At 53.1% G+C, this 6,894-nt stretch overlaps 1 protein-coding gene across 1 annotated transcript in view; it reads right to left on the bottom strand.

Moving 5' to 3' along the window:
- The window catches only part of SH3BP4 (SH3 domain binding protein 4), a 33,901-nt gene that overhangs the window by 26,355 nt on the left and 652 nt on the right, over window positions 1-6,894 (bottom strand). The gene's annotated exons all lie outside the window — the stretch shown is intronic.

The raw sequence follows: 6,894 nt of genomic DNA, 5'->3' as shown, positions 1-6,894 counted from the left end.
GACACTTCCAGGGATCCAGGGGCAGCCACAGCTTCTCTGGGAATTCCTTCCCAGCCCCTCCCCACCCTCCCAGGGAGGAATTTCTTTCATATATCCCACCTAAATTTCCCCTTTTTCAGTTTGAACCCACTCCCCCTTGTCCTGCAACTCCAGTTCCTGATGAACTGGGTGAGTTCTGGTTCCTGGAGGGAACAGCTCCAGGTCCTTGGAGCAGCAGCTGGAGCCTGGAAGTTGTCAGGATCCACATCTCTCCTCACCTCCCTTCTCCCACAGATTTATTGTTGGTGTATCTGGCCCTTTAGGGCTTTGTTTTTTTGAGGGTGAGAACAAGAAGGGGATTTTAATCCAGGGGGATTTAATCCTTGGAAGTGGCACCCCAGGCAGGGCTGAGCCTCTTGGAACGATGGGAGAAGGTATCCAAGCTCTTATCCAAGAGAGTGGTGGGGTCTTTATTCATTCCAGTGATCCTGGAGAGCTTCCCAGCAGGAATTGCCCTTGTGCTGCTGGAGAACTGCTCCCATGGAAGTGGGAAATCCCGTTCCCATGCCAGGCTGTGCCCGCTGCCTGCCCGGGGAACGAGCTTTGGGCACTGGAGTGTGGAGCTGGGAATGCAGGGTGTGGGATTCCCAGTTTCAAGTGGCTGAACACCAACTGTCTGGTGCTCCTGGCCCCGGGCCAGAGGGATAATTGTCCCATCCTCCGAGGCATTCCTGGATCTCCAGGCACAAAGGACTCCCAGCCACCGCTCCAGCCCAGCCCTTTGTTGTCTGGGTGAGGATGTTGCTGGTTCTGTCTGAGCTGTTCTATTGTTTGGGGGCTCTGGGGAAGCTAAAACGGGTTTTTTTTCTCTGTAGGATCCAGGTTTTCATTCAGGAGGTGATGAATGGACTCTTTAGTTTCACCTGGTGGAGTCCCTGGAGAAGGAAAAGCTCAGGATTACGAGCTTTTGGGGGCTTTTAAAAGGAGGGAGAGGGACTTTTTATACGGGCAGAGAGTGGCAGGACGAGGGGAAATGGCTTCCCACTGCCAGAGGGCAGGGTTGGAGGGGATATTGGGAAGGAAATCCTGCCCAGGAGGGACTGGGATGGAATTTCCAGAGAAGCTGTGGCTGTCCCATCCCTGGAAGTGTCCAAGGCCAGGTAGGACAGGGCTTGGAGCAGCCTGGGCTAGTGGAAGGTGTCCCTGCCCATGGCAGGGGGTGGAAGGGGATGGGCTTTAAGGTCTTTTCCAACCCAAACCAGTCTGGGATTCTCTGATGATCTTGTCAAGAGGATATGGGATGTACCACCTTCTCACTGCTGGATCTGGAGCAACCTCTCTCCTGGCAGAGCGGGAACACCCACTCCCATAGGAACAGCCAGGAATATTTAGCCCCAGGACTTGCAATAGGTTTTGTTCCCTGGGTAATGAGAGCTGCTCCCAGCAGTTGATATGCCAGCTTGGAATGACGGCCTCCCGGCACAAAAATAAACCCTGGGACAAACTGACATGGAATCACTGGGTCAAAAATAGAAATATTTCCTGGGGTGAGGGGGAACCGGTCAAGGGGTTCCTAACAGAGGAGCAGCAGGTTGGCCACAAAAACCCTGGGATTAAAGACAGTACCTGGTGTTTGTGGGATGAGTGATTCCTTCCAAAAACACACAACCCACCCAAAATGCCAACTTTATCAGCAGAGGAAAAATAAAGTGAATCCAAGGACAGGATGAAAGAGTCAAAAGTTTTCTGGTCAGCTCTTTGATCCATGAAAAACTGACTTTACCCTGGGAACACCTGGACCTGCAGCCCCCCCCAGGCAGCAAAGGGATTTCACGTGCTGCTTCATTTCCATGTTGCTGTGAGACATCCACACACATCCCTTTCCATCCTCCCACGCTTTCCTTTACGAGCCCACAGGAACAGAAATCCACAGAAATCACTACAGAAATCCACGGAAATCACTCCAACCCCAAGGAGCACAGGAGAAATTAAGGACCCCAGGCTGCAAGGAGGACCACAGGAGGGGGTTGATGCCACAGGTATCCTCCAAAATGCTCCTTCAGCGTGGATAGCTGTGGTGTTAATGGAACTGGGACATCACTCGAGCACTAAAAACCAGCTCTGAGCTGCTAGGAGCGAGTCTCTCCACTTTGTTGGGGAAGCCAAGGAAAGGGACTTGTCAGGACATGCATGTGCCCACTGCAGGACCTGCTCCCATCAGCAGGTCCTGCAAGTGCTTTATGCTTTTTCCTTCCTAAAAAACAAATGTTATTTATGGCCACAAAGGGAGTTCAGGCTGCGGGTCGCAGTTTGGAGTCTAACAAACCTGCAGCCTCATAGTGAAGCAGCAAAGCTGCCCTGGGTGTCTCCAAACCACCCTGCAGCTCCTTTAGGGAGAGGAATCAATCCCATCACCTCCCCCAGGAGCAACCTCCCCCGCTGCTCCTCATGGTTCTTCCTGCCCCTCCAGCCTTCACTTCCAAGTCACGTCCGCGGCGGGCGGCGGGTTTTCCCCGTGCCAGCGCTGAGGGATCCACGTGCTCCTTGCCCCAGCCAAGGCTGGCACGGTGCTTCCAACGTCCCCAAACAATGCCAGCCCTGTGCCCAGACACTGGCAGGGTTAATGCGGGGATTGTTTGCAAGAAGGGAGAAAAAGCAGAGCATCCTCTGCTCGCTCAGATGGCACTGCTCGGGCTCCGCCGGGAACCACAGGGGGGACACGTTTTGTGCTTTTTAACCTCAAATCTCACCCTGCAAATTTTAGGGAGCAGATTGGATGGGTCCTCAGCTGAGGCTGACAGTGGAGATGCCTCCTGTAATGCCCTTGTCCAGAGGAAAGGGCTCTCAATAAACATTGCTCTCAATAAACACATTGCTCTCAATAAACACCTTGTTGCAGCCATCCGAGATCGGAGATCGGTTGGAAGGTATCTTAAAGCTCATCTCATTCCACCCCCTGCCACAGGTAGGGACACCTCCTTCCACTAGCCCAGGTTGCTGCAAGCTCTGTCCAATCCGGCCTTGGACACTTGCAGGGATGGGGCAGCCACAGCTTCTCTGGGTAACCTGGGCCAGGGCCTCCCCACCCTCACAGCCAACAATTCCTTCCCATCTAACCCTGCCCTCTGGCACTGGGAAGCCATTCCCCATTGTCCTGTCCCTCCAGGTCCTTGTCCAAAGTCCCTCTCCAGCTCTCCTGGAGCCTCTTTAGGCCCTGGAAGGGGCTCTCAGGTCTCCCTGGAGCCTTCTCTTCTCCAGCTGAACACCCCCAGCTCTCCCAGCCTGGCTCCAGAGCAGAGGGGCTCCTATTAATATATCCCAGTTAAAAAGCATAAAGTAGGTTGATCCCCCTCTTTCAAACCTGACTCGTCACTGGTCACTCAGGGAACTCAACATTTGGCTACGAAACTTTCCTGGGAGCTGCCATCCCCAGCAAAGGGGCAGCTCCTATCTCTGCTCTGTGTGAGCAGGGACAGGACCCGGGGAATGGCCTGGAGTTGTGGCAGGGGAGGGTCAGGTTGGATCTCAGGGAAAGGTTCTTCCTCCAGAGGGTGGCTGGGCACTGACCAGGCTCCCCAGGGCAGCAGTGCCAGAGCTAAAGGAGTGTTTGGACAACACCCTCAGGGACAGGGTGGGATTGTTGGGGTGTCCTGGGCAGGGCCAGGAGTTGGACTCGATGGTCCTGGTGGGGCCCTGCCAACTCAAGGAGATTCTGTGACTCTGTGGAAACCCATCCCATGTCCTCACCACGTCCTGGGGAGCCTCCTGGGCAGCCTGCAAAGCTCAGGTGTTTTCCGGATGAATTTTGGGAAGGAGACAAAAGTCAGGTGCCAAACCTAAGGCTGAGGGACTCCCAGTTGAGATGATTTGCATTCATCCCATTCCAGCTGCCATCAGAAATCCACCCACCGAGCCAGGAGGCGACACAACCTTCAGACCACTTGAAAACAAGAAGACTGAGGAGGATGCAAATTCCCCTCCACGTCCTGACCTCTCCTCCAGCTGCCACCTCCCTTCCCAGCCCTGGCAACGAAAAGCTCCTTGCTGGATTTAAATGTTTTTCCCATTAAAAAAAAAAAACCAACAAAACAACAAACCCACACACAGTGCCTAAACCACCTCCTCAACATCCACACAAGCTCTTCTGAACAGCCCCACCAGGATAAAATAAATATTTTAGCTTCTCAAACAGTTTTCCTCTCATTAAAATGAAAACATAATTAGGATGTCAAGCAGCGGCTGCAATCACTCGGCGCTGCTCCGGCTTCGCTTGATTAAGAGCAACGAAGCTGCTATTTTTGAAAAGGACACTCCCTTCCACGGCCTGACCGGGGTTATTTTGGAAAGAGATATATATATATATATACATATGGAAAGCTGGAATCTTTGCTGGTAAAAAAATCCCCAGCCCGGAGGGGACACGGAGAGGCTGCGGGTCTCCGGGATGGGGGATCAAGAAGCACAGTGGGAATCCTCTTGGGAGTGCCCAAGGGGGGGAGAGCACAGAAACCCTGGAAAGGGTGAGGGAATCACAGAATCATGGATGGTTTGGGATGGAAAGGACCTTAAAGCTCGTCTCGTGCCATAGGCAGGGACACCTCTCACTAGCCCAGCTTGGGCACTTCCAGGGATGGGGCAGCCACAGCTTCCCTGGGCAACCTGCTCCAGAGAAAAGGAGAAAAGAGGGAAAAAGCAGAAAAGGAGAGAAAAGCTGCTCCCAGAGACTCTGCATGAGGGCACCTATGCGGGGTCTGGTACTGATGTTGCTGCATGGGAGCAAGAGCCAGGAGGAGATGCAAACATTCCCAGGATCCCAGAGCTATTTAGGTTGGAAAAGCCCTCTAAGGTAATCAAGTCCAAGCATTAACCCAACTGCCAAGCCTAACACTAAGCCCTGTCAGAGCTACAAGCCATCCCAGGAAGATGCTATTCTCACTATCAAGGATTTTTTTTAAGGACATGTAAGCATCCCATTGCTGCAGTTATGCCTAAAGAAATCAAGGATAAATCCTTATTCCAGACATTTCAGCATCTAGACACAGGTGTCAACACCACACCCCCTCTCAAATCCAACTCCCGCCCAAGCTGCTGCTCTGCTCAGCGTAACTTCATTATTAAGTTGTATTTTATATATATTAATTAACAGCCATAACTTAATTAATGCAAATCTCAGGGAGCGTTAGCCAGGAAGGACAGGCTGGGGGGGGGGGGCAGTGGTGGGCATTCCCAATGCTTCCTCAGCACTTCCCTGCCAGAGCACAGGAATTTCCACGCACCTGATCCCACATCCCGTGAATCCTCTGGATTTGGGGCTTCGAGGCCACGTGGTTTAACGAGGGTAGAGACACAAAACCACGCCCTGGTCACCACCGTCCCCTCCTGTACCAAAGTCACTCCGAGCGTGAGCTATTCCTTAACAGCCACGGATCCCAAAACACCCAAATGGGTATCCCAGCACCTGAGCCCAAGGCTGCAGCACATTCCTGCCTCCCTCTAACACACTTGCACGACTCCACCTCTCCTACTGACCACCACCTCAAGCCAAACCCTGCGCGGCATCCTTTGCTCCCAAAATGTCCCCCCTGGCAGCAGCAAGGAGCAAAGAGGTCAGTGACCTGTGACATCAGTGAGCCCCAGCTGGGAAAATCCTCCTGGAAAATAAATGCTGGGCACAGCCGGTGGAATGCTGTTCAAAACAACCCCAAACTGCCCGGGAACATCCCACCGTGGCCGATAGGAAGCACCGGGAAGCACGGCGGGGTTGTCCTGGGAGCGCTCCCAGTCACACCAGCTGGCCGGGGCTCCTCACGGGGTGCTGGGGTGACAACCTGGTCCCCCTTGTCCCCATCCCCTCCTGGCAGTGCCAGCAGACCCTGGAGGACAACAGGGAGGCACTACTGGTGTGCACGCGGGGGGTAGCAACACCTGCCTTGGGGTGGTGACACTCGGGAGCCATCACAGCCACAGTTTGCTAACACGTGGAGTTGCACACACGTGTGGAGTTGCACACACACAGCAGATTCTCACACGTGTCACACTTACACAGGTCACGCACTCCCTCCATGGCACTGCCCAGGGCATGGGCACACACACGGGACACAGTCACACTTACACACCCATCACATCACACACAGGACACAGTCACACTTACACACCCACCACATCACGCACAGAGAACACTCACACATCATATCACACACACAGAGAACACACACTCACCACATCACACACACAGAACACTCACGCACTCACCACATCACACACACAGTCATGTACCAGGTACACTGAGGACACACAACAAACACACAACGCAGTCACATACACAGAGGACACACTACACGCACAGTCACACGCGACACACACACAGTCACACACAGACTTACACATACAGTCACACTCGTACACAGAGGATGCATGGCATAGTCACAGTCAGACAAACACAGCCACACACACACAAACAGTCACACACAGGGTGCATAAACACCCAGAGACACACAGGGCACTGACACACACAACTACAGACACAGTCACACACACAGCCAGAGTCGCATGCACCGGTCACTCACACACACAAACACACAGGGCACTTACACACACACAGCCACAGTCACACACACACAGCCACACGTACACTCCTAAACATACAGTCACACACAGAGTACACACACTCAGTCATACACACAGACACACAAACACAGACACACACACTTGCAGTCACACACACACATAGAGACACACAAACACAGACACACACAGACACTTGCAGTCACACACACACACACAGAGACACACAAACACACACACACACACACTTGCAGTCACACAGAGTCATGCACATACATAGAGACACACACACACACACACACAAACACACACACACACAGACACACAAACACACACACACACACAAACACA

The sequence above is a fragment of the Corapipo altera genome, unplaced genomic scaffold (genome assembly GCF_003945725.1).
Source record: "Corapipo altera isolate COAL_440 unplaced genomic scaffold, ASM394572v1 158, whole genome shotgun sequence".
Lineage (NCBI taxonomy): Eukaryota > Metazoa > Chordata > Aves > Passeriformes > Pipridae > Corapipo > Corapipo altera.
This window is presented reverse-complemented; position numbering and strand designations above follow the sequence as displayed.